Genomic DNA, 20,465 nt, shown 5'->3' on the forward strand with positions numbered 1-20,465 from the left:
GAAACTGTTCTGGACTCATAACATGAGTGATCTACTTGAGGTCACACAATTCAGCAGCACTTCCTGAATAATTAAGCCCAAGTCCAAGCCCAAGTCCAGCATGGAGGTTGTGTGTGAACGTGGTGTGGACTGTGTGGAGGAGAGTCATGGTGTCAGACACACCGTAGAAAGACAGAGTACCTGCACTGTGGTCCAGGTACACTCCTACTCTGGAGAACCTAGGATACCTCAAGCTCAAATCATCAATGTTTCTGTGCATGAAACAACAACCATGTTTGTTAAACAGTAAACACCACGATGTATCTTTGAATCCAAATCTACATTCATCACCAGACCACTGGTAAGGGACATCTCTGCAGATATCTTTATATGAGACTGCTATCATAACCAAGAGTCCACTCCACTCTACCTCCCAGTAACAGTGTCCAGTCAGACCCTCTTTACTCAGAACCTGATGCCATCCTGTGAATCTCTCTGGGTGATCAGGATAAGATTGTGGTTGGTCCATCAGTGTTACTTTTCTGTTCCCTTTAGACAGAGACAGATTTTGATGAGCTGTGTTTGGATCCAGTGTGAGTGGACGTGAATATTTTAAGAAGTCAGCTCTGGTCTTGGGTTCTGGTTTAGATTTTTTTTTCTTCTTTTTTGATTTATTCACTCTGTTCACTGTCTCTGAGACGTTTGTCCCTTCCTCTGTAAGAATGGCCTCTAGTCTGTCTCTCATCTTGGACACGGCCACAGTCACATCTTCATAGTATCTCAGAGGACGGACATTGCTGCTGACTGGGTGTGTAGATTCACTGATCGTTGAGAGAGAGGAGGTGTAACGCTGTAGAAAATGGATGTGATCCTCTGTGAGCGAGAGCTGCTCCAGCTCAGCATGTCTCCTCCTCAGGTCAGTGACCTCCTGCTCCACACGGCTCCTCAGTTCTTCAGCACGACTCACTTCACGTTCCTGCTGGTCTCTGATCAGCTCCCTCACCTCAGATCGTCTTCTCTCCATGGAAGAGAAGAGCTCAGTAAAGATGGTGTCACTGTCCTCCACTGCTCTGTCAGCACAGTGGTTGATGGACTCCACCTCCTGGTGAAGCACCTTCACGTATATCTCTCTCTCCTTGATTCTCTGGTGGATGTTCTGCTGACTCGTATCGAGCTCTTTCTGTCTCTCAGTACGTTCTGCTGCAGCTGAGATCGTAACGTGACCTTTGTGTTCTTCCACAGAGCACATATAACAGATACACTGCTGATCGGTACGACAGAAAAGATTCTTCACCGCGTCGTGACGAGAGCAGATGTTCTCCTGAAGCTCGCTGGAGGCTTTGACCAGCTTGTGTTTCTTAAAGGCAGGAGACTGATAGTGAGGCTGGAGGTGAGTGTCACAGTAAGAGACCAGACACTGAAGACAAGTCTTCACAGCTTTCAGTCTCCTCCCAGTGCAGAAATCACAGGCCACATCTCCAGGTCCAGCGTAGCAGTGATCGGGAGGAACATCTTGGAGTCCTGTTGATAGATTGATACATAATATGTATTTATCAATCTGATAAACATGCATTTCATTTGTATGTGCCTGTATATACCCTCATATTTGGTAGCCTAAAGGAGCCAGCATGTTTCCGATGCTACTATTGTTTTTGTTACTGTCTATCTGCCTTCCAGGGCTGCCAACACTCATGGAACTTGCAGGAGTCTCCTGGATTTCAACCATGTCTCCTACCAATCTCCTGGATTTGGGGGAATCCAGGAGTAACTCCCACAATTCACCAGAACACAGGAAATTACATCTACTATGTTAAAAAGTTACTGGTGGAGGAGTGGACCCCCAGACCCCCCGCTTGGGACGTGTGATCGGCGCATGCAATCATACTGATTGTCCCTTATGAGCTGCCATTCATGCAGAGAAACGTGGAAGCTAGTCCTCGGTGTTGCCAGATTCTGTGAGAGAAACAAGCAATCAGCTCCATGTCGTTCTGCATGAATGGCAGCTCATAAGGGACATTCAGTGCATGTTTGAGTGTCAGGACACTGCATAATGAGGATTAGTGGAAAAAAAACTTTGGAGCTGCTAAAATAGGCGAGTGGAAGGGGTCTCCACAATGGACAACAGGGGCTTCTATTAAAAAAGTCAACTGCCCCTGGTATGTTGGTGAGTGATTAGCGACACATCAAAGCAAACATCTAATATGACTGGATCTCTCCTCTAAGTAATGAATGGTTATTATTGGGTTTGACATTGCTTCAGTCATCAAATCAATCTCTGTAGACCTATTATTATTACTATTGCCGTTTTAATGGATGAAAGTGTACCCATCATTCCTTGATTCTCACAGTCCAAATATTGTAATGTTTATTTTGTTACTGTTGACTCTGTTTTTGATCAATGTAATGCAGTCAGACAGAGTCAGTTAATAACAAACACTGTAAGCTTTGTTGTAAACCCTTTTCAGTGGAAGTGTATAATGTTTTTTCCAATGTTGACAATGCAATGTTATATATTGGTGTGTGGTTTGTGAGGGTGTCACCCCCACATTTCTGTACTCACTGTTTATCTGGAAGCTATACTTCATCATTCCCGATGCTTGCAAGATATTTTTTCCTTTTAATATTTTTATAATAAGACGTTTCATCTCTTTATTGGTTTAGTATCTGACAGACAGTGAGCTGTATTTACAAGAGAACTTAAATGTCTCACCTGTCTTCTTCAGGCTCTCCACCACATCAGCCAACATGGTGTTCTTCTTCAGAACAGGTCTTGTGATGAAGGTGTGTCTGCACTGTGGACAGCTGAACCTCCCTCTCTGATCATCCTGGTTCCAGTAACCCTCGATACACCTCCTGCAGTAGCTGTGTCCACAGGGAACAGTCACTGGATCCTTCAGTAGATCCAGACAGATAGAACAACACAACTGATCCTGATCCAGTTGAACTCCCTGTTGTGCCATTTTAGACAGCATATCTGTCTGTCTGTCTGTCTGTCTGTCTGTCTGGCCTTCTGTCTGACAAACAGATCGAGTTTAGTTTGGTGTAATTTCCTCAGAGATAACATGAGATGAGTGATCCTTTCTGGTTGGTTCCTCAGAGATCACATGAGATGAGACATCCTTTCTGGTTGGTTCCTCAGAGATCACATGAGATGAGAGATCCTGTCTGGTTGGTTCGTAAAAACAAAGCCACACTGAACCTCGTGCCTTGTATTGTGCTGATAAGAACAGGTTTGGCAGGAATCAGCTGACACTCAGGTGAGGTTCAAGGTCCACAACCTGCACAGATACTCTACAGCCGCGCCCACATGGAGGCATATACAAACACACATACCTTAATAGCAGCACTTTTACTGAACAACACCACTTCATGTTCTGGAGCCTTGAGTAAAATACATAAATCATTAACCCCTTTACGGCCCTGAAAATTCACCTTTCGGGAAGCCAGAAAAGGAGGTAAATGTAGTACCATTTTCCTGTTAGACAGAGACCCGCCCTAATTGTTGTACATATAGCATTTTTGTTTTTGTTTGTACAGGGTTAGGGTTTAGTGTTATTTTTGAGTTTTTTTTTGTGTTGATATTTGAACTGTTGGTGCCACTATATATGACTATGAATGAATTGAATACCAATGACCTCAATGGAAACAAGACCGCAAGGACTTTTTTTGAACGGACCTTTTATACAAAGTATTTTAAATGTAACTGTGATGTTTTACATTTTTGCCTAATAACATATTCAATCAATCAAAAAGAAACACCTGGCATCTGTTTTGGGTGTGTTACTGTATGTAGGCAAACAACATCCAATTTCACATTAGTGGTATCAATAAAAGAAAAATGCGATTGATTCATGTTTTGTGTCACTGAGCCTCAGGGCTTGTATGGTGTTCAGATGACAGTAAAGTGACAATTTAAGGACTTTTAAAACCTTTTTAATACTTAAAAATAATAATAATAATTAAAAAAAGACCATTGCTGCGTCAATGGTAATCAACAAACTATAGTATAAAAACTGAGAACTGAAGATCAGCATCTCCATAACGCTTGTCAACGTATGGAAACACAAAGTGCTCTAAAGTCTCCTGGCAGATGGCTGTGTTGACTCTGGACTTGATAAAACCAAACCCATCTCACCCCAACACGGTGAAATAACACGGACTGCAATTCCGTAAATAGACGACTAGAAAACGCCAAAACCCATGCATATGGAGCCGCGAATCCCTTCCATTGACTTTGTTAAGTTTTGGACCATGACGGAGGCGCGCAGTCTCAAGCGAACTGGAGCCACGTGCGTGAGGGACCACCGAGCGAGCTAAAGCGAGCGAGTTGCCGTGGCGAACATTGCGTCGTTCGCTTGACAGATAGACGCAGACAGATAGAACAACACAACTTTTCCTGGTCCAAATGAACTCCCTGCTGCGCCATTTTAGTCTGTCTGTCTGTCTGTCTGTCTGTCTGTCTGTCTGTCTGACTGACTGACTATCAGACGAGTTTAGTTTTGTTGCATTTTCAAAGAAATCACATGACATGGGAACTGGCTATGTGTGTGTGTGTGTGTGTGTGTGTGTGTGTGTGTGTGTGTGTGTGTGTGTGTGTGTGTGTGTGTGTGTGTGTGTGTGTGTGCGTGCGTGCGTGCGTGCGTGCGTGCGTGTGTGTGTGGTTTTGTTTGTGGTGATTCATGGGGATTCACTGCTAGAAAATGCTTCCACTCTGTTGAAACATGAGTCAGCAGTTTTCTTCTTGCGTTGTATCTGTAAAATAAAACCTCAAGTTAAACTTTGATGAACTTTTAAAGACAGAACACACTGAAACTTTCTCTGTTTCTCTTTCTCTAAATATGTCTAATAGAACTATTAATACTACAACCATATTACTATATAAATACTTATAATGGAACTGTAACACAACCGGAGAAAAGAGAGAAAGAAAACACACACACACACACACACACACACACACACACACACACACACACACACACACACACACACACACACACACACACACACACACACACACACACACACACACACACACACACACACACACATACACAAAAGAGGCCGTCCCATAATAGGAATGGGCCAATGGCAGCACACACAAGAAGCTTCGCCCCTCGATAAACCCACACTGTAGCTGTGATCCACAGTCAGTTTGAAAGAAAAGATGAGAGAGAGCAGAGCTCACAACAGAAAGACAGACAGACAGACAGACAGACAGACAGACAGACAGACAGACAGAGTAGAGGAACAGCAGCACAGCTCACAGGAGGTCCAGGGCCTATAGGGGGTCCTTAGTGTTGCTACACTGGGGGCCTTCATCTCTCTCTCAGCTAAGGGTCCCCTGACTTTATCTATAAAGGTTTATATGATAAATACAGTTTATATTATAAATGTATAGCTTCCTACAGTCTATAAAGTGAACATAATCCTTTCAAAACACACATTTAAAGTAAACATGTCTTCATTCACACGTTAAATAAGAGCTCGCTCTGTCTGTCTGTCTGTCTGTCTGTCTGTCTGTCTGTCTGTCTGTCTGTCTGTCTGTCTGTCTGTCTGTCTGTCTGTCTGTCTGTCTGTCTGTCTGTCTGTCTGTCTCTCTCTCTCTCTCACTCTCACTCTCACTCTCACTCTCTCTCTCTCTCTCCATCCTATAGACAAAGTGTTTCTAATGTGTCAATGAAATGAGGGGCTGATACAACTGGTGACGTCAGACCGGTGACGTCAGCAGAAAAACAACACAACAGCAGACATATGTTTTCTCACAGGTGCTTTGAACAAAAACCACCACCAGAGGGCGACCTAACTCCTTTAGAATGTATGTAGAATCCACTGGCAGCTAAGATGTCTACACCAGGGGGCCTGTTCCTCAAAAGGGAATTAGAGTTTAAGCCTGGCTTTAACACCTATCCTGGCTTAATTTAGCCAGGATTAGGGCTGAATCGGTTCCTCAAAAGCTGAATTAGCTTGAAGATTAGTTTAGCCAGTTCACCCTGGCTAAGTTTAGCCATGACCCGATTCCTCAAAAGAGAATTGAAGCAAGCCTACCTTAGTTACCATGGCAATTTAGCTGTGAAGTTAGCCTGGTCAGGAGCAGGCTAACAGCCAAGCTTACTTAATCCAGTGCTTTGTTCTTCAAGTTTTTCCACAGTTAATTCAACACATGTGTTTGAATATGGACTCATTTTAATGACCTTGCATTCAAATAAAATGAAATAAATACAATCAGATATAATCAAATTAATTATATTACTGAAATAGTGTGTGACCATGAATCATAATTGTTTCACAATGACTCATGTGATGTCATTGTCACTCTGTTAACACTATAGTTCATATTGTTGTTAGATGTTTGATAATATATAACAGATTTTTTTTTTATATTATAAAAAATGTCTCTCTCTATATATATATATATATATATATATATATATATATATATATATATATATATATATATATATATATATATATATATATATATATATATTATTAGTTACGGGTTTAAAAGAGCCTCTTCACTGAATGTAAGTCAATGAGGAGCATATTTTAAATTATCAATTTCTAGTCAATGGAGAAATTATTTTTTATTTCTTGTCCACCTTTGGAGTTACATCATGATGGCAAGGTATAACTACACAACCCAAACCTCTACCAAAGTGGTCTTGCAAATGTGGGGTTATTGCGTGTCCCGCCCCCCCCCCGTCCCCCGTCCCCCGCTCATCCCGTCCCCCGCTCATCCCGTCGCGGCCACCAGTCGCGGTCAACCCCCCCTCCCGTCCCGTCGCGGCCCCCTGTCGCGGTATACCCCCCGTCCCGTGCGTCCCGTTGCCGTCCCGTCGCGCGCGCGCGCACACACACACACACACACACGCACGCACGCACGCACGCACGCACGCACGCACGCACGCACGCACGCACGCACGCACGCACACACACACACACACACACACTTATAATACATTTTTACTTCCTTGTATGTGTAGTAAATTGATACACATTTATGGACTTATAGAGCCCAATCTGAACACACACAGGGACTTAAGTTTGGATACTGAGTGGTCTAGTGCACATTCCAGAGAACACTAGATGTCCAGTTCAAAGGAGGCTTCCCAGAGGGCATCTGACCTTAGCTGACCTTTAGGGTCTTGGGGTGTTGTTCTTCTGCACAATGGACACACACACACACAAAGAAGAGATGTAGCACACACACCTAGACGTGCACATCCAATGTATGCAAGTACCCACACACACATGTGAAGTCTGGCTATATATACTGTGGGGACAAAGAAACCGTCCCTTCTTCTCCTTCTTCCCCTTCTTGCCCCTTGCCTCCTTGTCCTTGCCCTCCTTCTTCTTGCTCTGTTCTGTTCCGGCCACACCATGTAGCAGCAAGGCTGACATGTGCTCCTGTGCTCTGTACTCTGTTTTGTCCAATAAATCGACTTGAGGAACATTACTGGTCTGGACCTTTCTCCTTATTGTAATAGACTACAATTGGCGAACCAGCAATATACAATACTTTGGCGAACCAGCCAGGACGTGTAAATGGTTTGGTCTTCTTTAGACAACAGTGCTGGACACTGGAGTGTCTGTGACCGTTCCACACGAGAAGAACTTGAGAAGAGGAGTACAAGCTGTGATTTTCTTTTGGGAAGAAGATTTTTTTGAAAGCTCATCCGGACCAGAAGCAGACCATCTTCCTACACAGATGCAGACCCACCAGAGGAGCAGGCTATGGGAAAATTGACAAGAACTGATTTTCAACAGATCTACGATGGGACCTCACAGCACTAACCCTGTGATGACACTAGAACTCAGCCTCACAGCATCAACCCCTGTGACGACATGGAAGAAAAGAAGTAAAAAGAGGGTTACAGGAAACCTTCAGAGTAGTATGGACAGAGGACAGCAGCATGTTGGCTTGCTAGCTGCACAGACAGCTGCAGCAAGGATGCAACCAGGGAACAGCACTCAGCACTGAGGGGCACAGATGGCCCCCACCCATTCTTTGCCTATGCCACAGGATCCATCTCTCCTCCGTGTGACTGGACTTTATGTTTGTGGACTGGATGGAAGGTTTAACATGTTTCAATGTTTGTCTGTCTTTTCAACAGGTTGTTTGTTGATGTTATATGTTTGTTGATATTTAGCTGACTAAATTGACATGAGGAGTATTAGAGGAAAGTTGACGTGGAATAAAAAGAGTCAACGAGGTATTTGCCACGAATGTGAAGATTATTTGTTTTTATGGCCTAACCTCTGGCATTTTAACATTTCAATTGAGCGGGTCCGACAGAGGTTCGGAAGCTCTTGGCCTTGGAAAACAGAGATTTAAAGTACAAACAGATGTATTATCTTACATATCCTAAATTTGAAGATTGGGGAGAGTTTTTACACACAAACCAGCAGATCTATTATTCTGTAAGTGAGTGAAGACGAAGCTGTATCAACTAGTGTTTTGTTGAATGAATGTACGTTGGTTCTATGTTTGTGATAATGGTGATTTAAACTGCGGAGTGTTTGGCTGCCGTTTTATTGCAGTGTTGTAAAGGATTTTGTTTCACTCTCTGGTCTCTTGTATCAAATGTGGAGTTTTTTATTTTCGTTGTTGAGCTACTGGGAACTGTTGAGTTGCGGCCGAGGGCTGCTACTTATTCACTGAAAACTGTGGTTTTCCGTGAGATTGTGATGTTGTGAATATGTTTAACATTTTTTCCTAGAGTTTAAGGAACAGAGAGACCTGCACACTGATTGGAAGGGGAATGCATTTTGATGCGACGTGAGCATCCTATGTATTTTCTGTGAATAAGATTTTCTGAGTTGTTTTATTTTTAAGCTTGTTTTATTGGGAAATAAGTTCCAGTGTTGCCGGTTATCGTCAGACGAGCGTCATGTGATCCATGGCTACGCAGTGATCGTAAGCCGACACGTTTCTAAATACTGATATTCTTGCATGATTTGTGGAACAGTTTGTCTAGTTTTATTTTGAAATTGAATGTGAATCACCTTATGACAATACTGTGTAATCTTAATGCCTGTTTTTATGTTTGTCTGATTGTGTCCCAGTACTTTGTCTATCAAGGGGGGCCAATGAGATGATGTGGTGTGATGAGTTCTGTCTTTTTGAGGTGTATGTTTTTGAATTATGGTTTTCTTACTTGTGTTTTGATTTTCTTCATTGTACCCTTGTTTACGAAGGACCAATAGGGCCCTCCGTAGGGGGGAATGTAGTAAATTGATACACATTTATGGACTTATAGAGCCCAATCTGAACACACACAGGGACTTAAGTTTGGATACTGAGTGGTCTAGTGCACATTCCAGAGAACACTAGATGTCCAGTTCAAAGGAGGCTTCCCAGAGGGCATCTGACCTTAGCTGACCTTTAGGGTCTTGGGGTGTTGTTCTTCTGCACAATGGACACACACACACACAAAGAAGAGATGTAGCACACACACCTAGACGTGCACATCCAATGTATGCAAGTACCCACACACACATGTGAAGTCTGGCTATATATACTGTGGGGACAAAGAAACCGTCCCTTCTTCTCCTTCTTCCCCTTCTTGCCCCTTGCCTCCTTGTCCTTGCCCTCCTTCTTCTTGCTCTGTTCTGTTCCGGCCACACCATGTAGCAGCAAGGCTGACATGTGCTCCTGTGCTCTGTACTCTGTTTTGTCCAATAAATCGACTTGAGGAACATTACTGGTCTGGACCTTTCTCCTTATTGTAATAGACTACAATTGGCGAACCAGCAATATACAATATATGATTTCATGAGCTGCTGCAATGCTGCTGTTCAGCCACAGAGAGCAACGCCGCTCTGGTTTTGGACTCCATGATTGGTCAAGTTCAAGGATTCTGCTATCGACTTTCATGGTCTTTTATAGAAATACGTGAAGCCTGGCTTCATTATCCTGCCTGGACATAGCCTGGCTTGACAAGGCCTAGCTCGACAAAGTCGCTCCTTTTCAGCCTGGCTTTGCTTCGAGGAACGGAATGAACGAGGCTTATATGGACCCGACTTTGTCAAGTCTGGATTTGGCTTAAGGCCAGGCTTAGTTTATTCACCTTTTGAGGAACAGGCCGTCCTGCTCCATGTAAACCACTGGTCCTATAAAAAAAAAGAAAACAAATATATACATATACATTTATATATATATATATATATATATATATATATATATATATATATATATATATATATATATATATATTTTTTTTTTTTTTTTTTCTTTTTTTTTTACTTAAGCTTCATGACAATGGGTGGCAAAGCATCTATATGTAGATGATCAAAACTTTATCTATCATCTTTAAGTGGTTTCATTCATTTAACTAGATTAACTAGATTAACTGTGCATTTTTAGATTTGAGCTAAAAAGCATTATCTTACACTTTGGGCTGTTCAAAAATAGCAGATATACAAGCTCATAGCGCGGCAGCTTGAAGATCTGCTATTTTTGAAAAAATCGTGAAAATGTGTGCCAATCTTTGAATATATATATATTTAAAGCGAACAGTTTTTAACTCAAATCTTTGCTTCTGGGGGGTCCCTGGAACAAAATATTTTGATGAGGGTCTGCGGCCAAATACATATAATGTTGGGGGTCCTTGACATGAAAAAGATTGAGCACCACTGATATAGAAACATACGTTTTTCAGAATACTGTTGGGATTTAGGAGACATGTAGAATCAGCTTCAGGTCTCAATGGGTTAAAAGTTACTGAGTCAACATTTCTACACAGACTGTTAGAAAAGAATGTTTGCTTTGTTCATCTTTAATGTCACTTTATTCACAAGATTATCTAATTGGTTATACTTATAAGTATAAGTGTATACAGGGTCTCTGCACATGTATGAAGTGACAATTGGAGGAATTTTAAGACCTTATTAATATAATAAAATAAAAAGACCATTACTGCGTCAAAAGTAATCAACAAACTATACTAAAACTTTTTTTTTGGCCAAATTGTGAATTATTAGCTAAGAAACAGGCACACATTGTGAAAATAGCCGATCTACAAGCACACGACTCCTCACGTTGCAGGTCCCCAGTTCTATAGAATAATATACACACTCATACACTAACATTTATTCTACCATTATTATCATGTTGGTTACTTTTTATGATTTATAAATGAATTATAATATCATTATTAATTCCAACAGGTCTGTCACATTTCATTTGTAATGTTTGTTCTGTGAATAAGTTGAAAAATAAAATCAATATTTCACATGGAATATCAAATCAAATCCATAATAAAGTAATGATTACATCATAACAAATGGTACCAAGAAGGTGTATGAATACAAGATGAGAAGCTGATCTACAAGCTCACAAGGCATTGCGATTTGTTGTGAGCTTAAAAATAAAATTGAAGATTTTAGAAAAGTGTTGAAAGAATATGTGTATATTTTGATTTAAATATAATTTTATTATTTTAAAATCTGATTTCTCCTATTATGACCAAAATAGGGTTATCAAGTTCAAATCGGTTAACAAATCATACAAAATCTTCCCATCAGACAAATCAAATAAACCTGATTCAGGTGACAACGTTTAGGAACAAATTTGTTTATTTCCCCTTAACAAAAAGCTGACATTTTTAAGGCCGAGAGAAAAACAGTACAATAATAAAGAAACTGTTCTGGACTCATAACATGAGTGATCTACTTGAGGTCACACAATTCAGCAGCACTTCCTGAATGAAGAAGCCCAAGTCCAGCATGGAGGTTGTGTGTGAACGTGGTGTGGACTGTGTGGAGGACAGTCATGGTGAAAGACAGAGTACCTGCACTGTGGTCCAGGTACACTCCTACTCTGGAGAACCTACGATGCCCACTAATGTGAGTATCAACGTTTCTGTGCATGACACAACAACCATGTTCGTTATACAGTAAACACCACGATGTATCTTTGAATCCAAATCTACATTCATCACCAGACCACTGGTAAGGGACATCTCTGCAGATATCTTTATATGAGACTGCTATCATAACCAAGAGTCCACTCCACTCTACCTCCCAGTAACAGCGTCCAGTCAGACCCTCTTTACTCAGAACCTGATGCCATCCTGTGAATCTCTCTGGGTGATCAGGATGAGATTGTGGTTGGTCCATCAGTGTTACTTTTCTGTTCAGTTGATGAGCTGTGTTTGGATCCAATGTGATTGGACGTGAATATTGTAAGAAGTCAGCTCTGGTCTTGGGTTCTGGTGGTGTTGACAGTAAAACATCCACTCTGTTCACTGTCTCTGAGACGTTTGTCCCTTCCTCTGTAAGAATGACTGGTGGTGTTGACAGTACTGTCTGGCCCCTGTGAATAGTTTTTTTCTTCTTCTTTTTTGATTTCTTCACTTTGTTCACTGTCTCTGAGACGTTTGTCCCTTCCTCTGTAAGGATGTCCTCTAGTTTGTCGTTATCTTTGTACATAAAAGTGTGTGGAAAATTATTGTTACTAGAAAATGATGTTACCAGAAACACACAAACCTTTACAGGTCTGTAACTCTGAGAGGGTACAAATGGAACCAAATGGACCCATAGGGTCCATCGCAGCGCGGCAAGAAGTGAGGCGCTGTGAGCTTGTATAAAATCTAAAATGACACATGATGCTTTCCCGGTGTTAATGGGTTAATACATGAACCTACAATAACAGCTCTTTGTCTCATAATCCACCTCAGGCTCAGATCAAAGATCTCAGGGCGTTGTCTTATTTATCGCTGACAGTTTTATTCTCCTTTTCCACCATTTTACACCAGTTAACAATACCTGTTATCAAACCTACGATGACGACATGATGGATGATTAACTGGTCTTTGAAACACCTTGAGAAACATTACACCTGCTGCCTCTGTTCACCTGCATATGATGCTGATTAAGCAGTATTAGCCTAGATGAGAGGGTGTGTGTGTTACCCTATATCAACATTATGTTTAATTTTGACACCACATTGATTGTTCATAAATAAAACCACCTTTCTTTAAATATTGTAATGATCATTAGGCTCAGAGAAATAAAAACACCTAATCTCCCAGACTGGTCCCTGGTTCAGAAAATAGTTGGGATGACACATGAGCGTGTAGATAGGCATTTTAGATTTATTTTACAAAACGATAAAAGATTGTTTTTGTATAAATGGTCAAAAACAAACCAAAAAGAGATCAAAAAGGTCATCACATATCTTGTGACTCATAACAATGGGTGTCAAAGCAGCTATGTAGCCTAGTAAATAAAACTTTATCTATGTTTTTAACCTTTAAGTGGCTCCGTTCATTGAACTACTGTAGATGAAACCTTTCTACACAGACTGTTAGAATAGAAGAACAAAGAAGAGATCAGAGATGTTTGCTTTGTTCATCTTTAATGTCACTTTATTCACAAGACTATTATACTGTGTCTTAGAGCAGTGCTGCTCACACTGTGGGTCTGGACCCCCAGGGGGTCCCACACATCATTATCTGAATGTACAACATTGTTTTCTCACTCAACAGTAAACAGACCAACATACAGTATAAGTGTATAAAGAGTATCTGCACATTTATAAAGAGACCATTTAAGGACTTTTTAATACAGAAGATAAAATAAAAATAAGACTGTTACAGCGTCAAAAGAAATCAACAAACTATACAATAAAAAATGGTCAAACATTTGCCAAGTTGTAAAATATGAACTAAGAAAGAGGCCAAACATTTATAGCAGATACAGTACATGCACACAACAGATCGCATTTGTGAGGCGTTGTAAGCTTGTAGATCTGCTATTTTCACAATATTTATCTGTGGAACCGGGTCAAACTAAATGTAATGCCTCAACCCCTCAATTTCAAGTGCTTGTCAGGGTGGGGGGTCCCCAGTTCAAATATGATTATTTTGGGGGGTCCCCAGTTAAAATATGATTATTTAGGGGGGTCCCATGTTCGAATATGATTATTTTGGGGTTTTGAGAACCAGTGTCTAAAACATAACAAAAATATAATATTTCACCAGGAATATAAAATCCATAAAGTAATGATTACATCATAACAAGTCAAATGGTACCAAGAAGGTGTATGAATACAAGAGGAGAACAACATATTAATATAGATAATTAACCACTTTAAGCCCCTATTATACTTCATACGACGCGTAGCAAAAATAGCTGATCTACAAGCTCACAAAGCAGGCTGAGAGAAAAACTATAAAATAATGAAGGAACGATTCTGGACTCGTGACATGAGAGACAAAACAGAGTGTGATCTACTAGAGGTCACACAACTCAGCAGTTTCTCCAGTTGAATAAAGCCTAAATCCAGCACGGAGGTTGTGTGTGAACGTGGTGTGGACTGTGTGGAGGAGAGTCATGGTGTCAGACACACTGTAGAAGGACAGAGTACCTGCACTGTGGTCCAGGTACACTCCTACTCTGGAGGACACACGGCCTGGGATGTTAGTATAAATGCCTCTGTGTCTGAAACTATAACCTTGTTTGGTACAGTCTAAAGACCATGATTTATCATTGAATCCAAATATACATTCAGCACCATACCCTGTTCTGCTGATATCTTTATATGAGACTGCTATATCAACACCGTATCCACTCCACTCTACCTCCCAGTAACAGTGTCCAGTCAGACCCTCTCTACTCAGAACCTGCCACCGTCGAGTGAATCTCTCTGGGTGATCAGGATATGATTGTGGTTTGTTCATCCCTGTTACTTTTCTGTTCCCTTTAGACAGAGACAGGCATTGATGAGCTGTGTTTGGATCCAGTGTGATTGGACGTGAATATTGTAAAAAGTCAGCTCTGTTCTTGGGTTCTGGTGGTGTTGACAGTAAAACATCCACTCTGTTCACTGTCTCTGAGACGCTTGTCCCTTCCTCTGTAAGAATGGCCTCTAGTCTGTCTCATCTTGGACACGGCCACAGTCACATCTTCAAAGTATCTCAGAGGACGGACATTGCTGATGACTGGGTGTGTAGATTTACTGATCGTTGAGAGATAGGAGGTGTAACGCTGTAGAACATGGATGTGATCCTCTGTGAGTGAGAGCTGCTCCAGCTCACCATGTCTCCTCCTCAGGTCAGTGACCTCCTGCTCCACACGGCTCCTCAGTTCTTCAGCACGACTCACTTCACGTTCCTGCTGCTCTCTGATCAGCTCCCTCACCTCAGATCGGCTTCTCTCCATGGAAGAGAAGAGCTCAGTAAAGATGGTGTCACTGTCCTCCACTGCTCTGTCAGCACAGTGGTTGATGGACACCTCCTGGTGAAGCACCTTCACGTCTTTCTCTCTCTCCTGGATTCTCTGCTGGATGTTCTGCTGACTCGTATCGAGCTCTTTCTGTCTCTCAGTACGTTCTGCTGCAGCTGAGATCGTATTGTGACCTTTGTGTTCTTCCACAGAGCACACATAACAGATACACTGCTGATCAGTACGACAGAAAAGATTCTTCACCGCGTCGTGACGAGAGCAGATGTTCTCCTGAAGCTCGCTGGAGGCTTTGACCAGCTTGTGTTTCTTAAAGGCAGGAGACTGATAGTGAGGCTGGAGGTGAGTGTCACAGTAAGAGACCAGACACTGAAGACAAGTCTTCACAGCTTTCAGTCTCCTCCCAGTGCAGACATCACAGGCCACATCTCCAGGTCCAGCGTAGCAGTGATCAGGAGGAACATCTTGGAGTCCTGTTGATAGATTGATGCATATGTATGTATTTATCAATCTGATAAAGATATATTTCATTTGTATGTGCCTGTATATACCCTCATATTTGGTAGCCTATAGGCACCAGCATGTCTCCGCTGCCTGATAACTATTGTTTTTACTACAGCTTATCTGCCTTAACACGGATATGTGTTAGAATGTGTGTCTAACATATGTTTGAGTGGTTCCAGCTACTCCATCAAGTGACCGAGTGTGTTTGTCCATGTATGTATGTATGTATGTCTGTCCATATGAGCACGGCAACAACAGCTGCAGCTGATTGCAACACAAAGATGGAACCAGTTACATTAAGTAAACACAAACAGGAGACAGTGCAACACGTGCGGCAGTTAAAGACACACGTGCATACACGCGTGCACACACACACACACACACACACACACACACCATTGCTCCACCCCCTCTGTTCTCCTATTGGCTGGGCTTTAAACAGCCATAACTCCAGTTCCCAGCATGCTAAACTTCCCAAACTTGGTAGGTGCTCTTAGACAGCCAATATGGATAGGCTGTAATTATGTGTTATGCTATGTAGATGAATTGAATATACAGTATAAGACCTCAATGGATTTTGTGTTATCCTTTTAGACCAAATGTATGACTCTACTCGTGCCGTTTGCATTTCTGTCTAATACAATATTCAATCAATCAAACAGAAAGGCAGTGAGCTGTATTTACAAGAGAACTTAAAGGTCTCACCTGTCTTCTTCAGGCTCTCCACCACATCAGCCAACATGGTGTTCTTCTTCAGAACAGGTCTTGGGATGAAGGTGTGTCTGCACTGTGGACAGCTGAACCTCCCTCTCTGATCATCCTGGTTCCAGAATCCCTCGATACACCTCCTGCAGTAGCTGTGTCCACAGGGAACAGTCACTGGATCCTTCAGTAGATCCAGACAGATAGAACAACACAACTGTTCCTGGTCCAGTTGAACTCCCTGCTGCGCCATCTTAGACCACTGTCTGTCTGTCTGTCTGTCTGTCTGTCTGTCTGACTGACTGACTGACTGACTAACAGAGTGAGTTTAGTTTGGTTTAATTTCCTCAGAGGTCACATGAGATGAGAGATCCTTTCTGATTGGTTCGTACAGACAAAGCCACACTGAACCTTGTCCCTTGTATTGGGCTGATAAGAAAAGGCTTGCCAGGAATGTGCTGACACTCAGGTGAGGTTCAAAGTTCTTCTATGATCATGTGTATACAGGTACATCCCATTATCGGTCCCCAAGGCCAACACGGAGCTAGGTAAAACAGCCTTCAGTTTTAGCGCTCTCTTTACCTGGAATGAATTACGACGCACTTTAAAAATGGATTCCATGGTCTCACTGGATCAATTTAAAAACTTGCTCGCTAATTCTGCCGTTTTAAATTGTCACTGTTTTAATTAAGCTGTCTTTATCACTGATGTTATTCTTTTGTTTTCACATATTGTTTTATCCTGCTGTTCTTATTTTAATATTATTTACACAGTTGTATTATGCTTTCTGTAATCTCGGCATCATTGAAAATGAGGGCTCTGTCCTCAACGTATTTGCAAGAAAATAAATAAAGGTTGAATGAATGAATGAACATGAGATTAAAACCAATTTATTATGAGCTTGTGTAGAGGTCAGGGCAGGAATGTCAGGGAGGCCACGAAGGCCATGGCCGTCGTTGCCCCTCATTTTCACCTTGTGCCCCTCAAAAAAATGGCCTGCCCTGAGGCCACAGTGGCCTTAATGCCCCAGATGACTGTAACACTATCCCATTCATATCTGCTTAACCCTGTCTTCTACCCTGAGCCATCCCAGACTAGCAAAGTGTGTTGGAATCAGGCGGGTCACTGGCTTTAGGCCGAGTATAGTAGTCATCAGTTTGTTTAGGGAGGTCTGAAGCTAACAGCAATAAAATGTCAGGCAGCAGGTTGAAGTTCACTCATAAAATAATGATAATATCTAACAGAGATGTGCTGACATTTGCTGCTCTGTTTGCATATCAAGCAATTTGACTCCGATGTAAGGGACCATGCGCGCGCGCTCACACACACACACACACACACACACACACACACACACACACACATACGCAACATAAGTTCAGAATAAATAAATAAACTGTTAGGATTTAGAAGACATTTGTAGAATCCCCCAGAAGCAAAGATTTGAGTTACAAATGTGTGCTTTAAAAATAAATATATATTCAAAGATTTGCCAAACTAGCAAAGTGAGTTGAATTAGGCAGGTCACTGGCTATAGTAGTCATCAGTTTGTTTAGGGAGGTCTGAAGCTTAGTTTTTAGTGACATTGAGGTGTTAGCATAGTCAAAATGACATTGAATGAGGCTCCAGACAGTCTTTAGTGCACTAATGTAAGAAAGAAAAAGGACTGAGGTACGATCCACTTTACAATGACAGCAATGACATGTCAGGCAGCAGGTTGAAGTTCACTCATAAAATAATATCTAACAGAGATGTGCTGATATATCAACCAATTTGACTCGGATGGAAGGACACGCACACACACACACACACACACACACACGCACGCACGCACACCTAGAAATAGCCTATTCTGTCAACAGATCACGTATGACCACGTGTCCTTTGTTTACATATTTGGTTTGCTTAACAAAGTCCTGGGTGAACGCTAACCAGACCAAATGTAAAATGCAGCAACGTAAACATTTGGACACACACACACACACACACACACACACACACACACACACACACACACACACACACACACACACACACACACACACACAGCTTATGAGAAAGTAACACAGTGTTCAATTTTTAGAGACCTTATTTGCTATACAATGTATATGTTTGGCATCAGACCTCCATATCATAAGTTGCAGGTCAATTTGGAATAGTTCAATACTTTGTTAACACTTGCTCATAAGGTACCCGTAATTAACTCTTAATTTATGATTACTTAATACATTATTTAAACATGAATCCATCATTAATTCCTTGTAATTCATGTATTAAGTAACTTTGCTTAACTAATGATTAACTAATGATGTCAATTCATGATGAATTACAATGAATTATAATGCTTAATTAATGCTTTAATAACGTATTAAGTAATCATAAATTAAGCGTTAATTACGGGTACCTTATTATGACGAACACGTCATACGATCAGGTATAAACACACTGCAGAATTATATTCAGTGTTAATCCGAGAGACTGAATTGTTGGAATTGTTTTATACAATTGTTATAACATTACATAACATCAATCCATCAACCACTTATCTGACATGGTGTCACATAACATATCATATCATAACTTGGGCTGTCATGATTACAAATTTAAGTTGAAGATTAATTGTCACTCAAATAGTTGCAATTAACAATTTAATCGTGTGTTTGGTCGTTTTGGCCTTTTAGGCTTCATAATCGAACATTTGACATGGCAGATATGACAAATAACTGAAATATACAAAGAAATTATTGACATATTTAATCATTTTATACATGTAAAAAAAAAAGCAGAAATAGCAAATCTACAAGCTTAAGCTTGTAGATCTGCTATTTCTGCTTTTTTTTATATTTGCAAAAGTGTTAACATTTCTCAACATGGAAACGATTCTGACGATTATACAAAAATATCAGCGATTATCTCAAATAATTGCGATTACACGATGATGTAATAATTGTGACAGGCCTAATCATAACATATCATGTTAACACATCAAGTGTTTTTTTCCCCCCCACAAGGGGCGCTCTAACGCAACTTAGGAATGATCCTAGGACCCTATAAATCAGGGGTCTTCAACGTTTTCAGGCCAAGGACCCCCTATAGCTGAGAGAGAGATGAAGCAGGGACCCCCTCTATATTGTATTAAATTGTGTTTCAGATTCAACTTTTTTTGTTTACTAGGTCTGCTCTTGTTTCCCTCTACACCAAACACCTCTTTGCCAAAAAATAGCAGATCTACAAGCTCACAACGCCGAGGCGTTGTGAGCTTGTAGATCTGTTATTTTTTCGCTAAAGTTTTCCTCAGAATAGGGACGCTAGGGTTCAAGTGGTTAAGGTAAAAAAAAATCACACCCTGTGTGAAGATGCCTTCTTCACACAGGATGCCTTTGATACATTATGTCATCGATATGTGTTTATAATGTGTGTATAGCCATGTGTCACGTGAAGCTTGACCAATTACTTTGTTGACGGGTCTGACCAATCACTTTGTTGACGGGTCTGACCAATCAGAACGTTGACGGGGCTGACCAATCAGAACGTTGACGGGTCTGACCAATCAGAGCGTTGACGGGTCTGACCAATCAGAACGTTGACGGGTCTGACCAATCAGAGCGTTGACGGGTCTGACCAATCAGAGCGTTGACGGGTCTGACCAATCAGAGCGTTGACGGGTCTGACCAATCAGAGCGTTGACGGGTCTGACCAATCAGAGCGTTGACGGGTCTGACCAATCAGAACGTTGACGGTGAACACGGACAAAGTCAGGTATAGAGCAGGATCCGCTCTATACCTAAAGGTATAGAGCGGCTAGCGCCGCTAAAAATCACACCCAGTGTGAAGTGGGCGGTGTGGTCACAGTGGGTGATTCACTTAAAAATAAATATACTAGTGTCACATCAAAGTGGTTTTAGATTCATTTCATCATGTCTCACTAGCCAATCACAGCATGTAGAATTGGAGCACTATGTCACTGTTGTTATTTAACAGTGGTCATCACAGTGATGGAAGTGATTCACTTAAAAAAAACATAAATGTGTTTTTTTTAAGTGTTTCTTGCGTATTTATAGGGCTATGCACATGTGTCATGTGTTTCTAGC

General features: G+C 41.4%; 1 pseudogene across 1 annotated transcript; it reads right to left on the reverse strand.

Moving 5' to 3' along the window:
- Positions 1–31: 31 nt before the first annotated feature.
- Positions 32–16,627, reverse strand: LOC311054854 (annotated as a pseudogene). The gene is made up of 8 exons (XR_014602907.1): positions 16,378–16,627; positions 14,233–15,641; positions 11,775–11,845; positions 9,505–9,594; positions 7,257–7,346; positions 7,118–7,143; positions 2,690–2,993; positions 32–1,500 (listed from the first exon to the last, which is right to left on the reverse strand). The product of XR_014602907.1 is annotated as an uncharacterized misc_RNA (transcript).
- Positions 16,628–20,465: the final 3,838 nt, after the last annotated feature.

The sequence above is a fragment of the Gymnoscopelus microlampas genome, assembly GCF_963454915.1.
Source record: "Gymnoscopelus microlampas genome assembly, chromosome: 11".
In the NCBI taxonomy this organism is placed as follows: domain Eukaryota; kingdom Metazoa; phylum Chordata; class Actinopteri; order Myctophiformes; family Myctophidae; genus Gymnoscopelus; species Gymnoscopelus microlampas.